The sequence below is a fragment of the Penaeus monodon genome, chromosome 27, assembly GCF_015228065.2.
Source record: "Penaeus monodon isolate SGIC_2016 chromosome 27, NSTDA_Pmon_1, whole genome shotgun sequence".
NCBI classification, from domain to species: Eukaryota; Metazoa; Arthropoda; class Malacostraca; order Decapoda; family Penaeidae; genus Penaeus; species Penaeus monodon.
In genome coordinates, this window is record NC_051412.1 from 9,817,304 (window position 1) to 9,818,620 (window position 1,317).

Sequence of the window (1,317 nt, forward strand, 5' to 3'; positions counted from 1 at the left end):
TTGAACAAGTTATGTGAATACAGTAAGAACACTTATATTAATTGATAGTTCCAAATGAGAAATTAATACGTCATTGTTTCGGTAATAGACATGTATGCATACCTATTTCAGTATGTATTTAGAATGTATAGCTTTACCTTAAATATTATATAAAACATTAAATTACTTAATTCTGGACATGAAATTCTTTTTTTTTTTTTTTGTAATCACACGTTTTCGAAAAACTTCGTGACAATTTGAGTTGTAAGGTAAACAGTGAGAGAAGTTGGACTGTACACGCAGATCGAAAATACCTAGGTACCATATCACCATCCTCCATGTATCCAGCTACTCCAGCGTGGATAGCTGACCAGTAATTGATTCCCGTATAGTTTCTTTATTTTCTAGATTGCTGTTGCACTAACTGTAATGAGAAGCTGAAATGTATGGGGAATGTGATGGAAAAGAAATATGTTTTTCAAATAAAAACGGCGGCAACATCGAGTATGCCCATCCAACCGTGGGACACGCGCGGAGCACCCGCCAAATGTTGACGTTTCTGTTTTGTTTGTGTTAATTTACGTTAAATGCACAGTCGAAAGTTTGACATCAAAATATCAGTAAAATAGCCCTGGTTTATTACCAGGGCATCACTGCTGCATAGGTATGGATGTTAGCGTTAAATAAATTGTCAATCTGTACTTTATAGTTTTCCAACCGACAACTATGCCACATGTGTTCATATGCTTACATTAAAATCAGAAACTCTTCTGATTATCAATATTATGTATATGGCATTTATCGTAATCTGCTGTATAAATGGCAACATTTTATATTTAAAAGAGAGGGGCAAGCCAAAAAGAAAATTGCAGAAACATCGGAGAAGAGTCGGTCGGCTCGTGCGTCGAACATCTGTCCTTCGTCCCTCTCCGCCCGCATTTCTCCCACCCCCCTTCCCTCCATCACCGCTCGCCCCTTCCAACCATCCAGTTTTCCGGTGTTGCCATGGGATGGTCGTGAATTATGAAAACAAATTAGGATTTTGTTTTATTGTTCTTAGTAAACTCGTATTTTTCGCATCAAATTTTATATAACCTTGCATGGATTAAAATATGTCACGGAGGCTGTTTAATCTGGTTACGCAATAACCATCTGTATCTGTAAGCTAGTCAGATCTTTGTTTATGAATCTCTCCAAACGTGCTACATGCAATTCATATTTTTTAAGTAAAATCTCATAAAGTCTAATAATATGAGTTAAAAAGGAAAATCAACTAATGTATTGGTATGGTATGTTTCCGTCATCGTTGTGCCCCCACGCGTCCCCTTCCGCCAACGC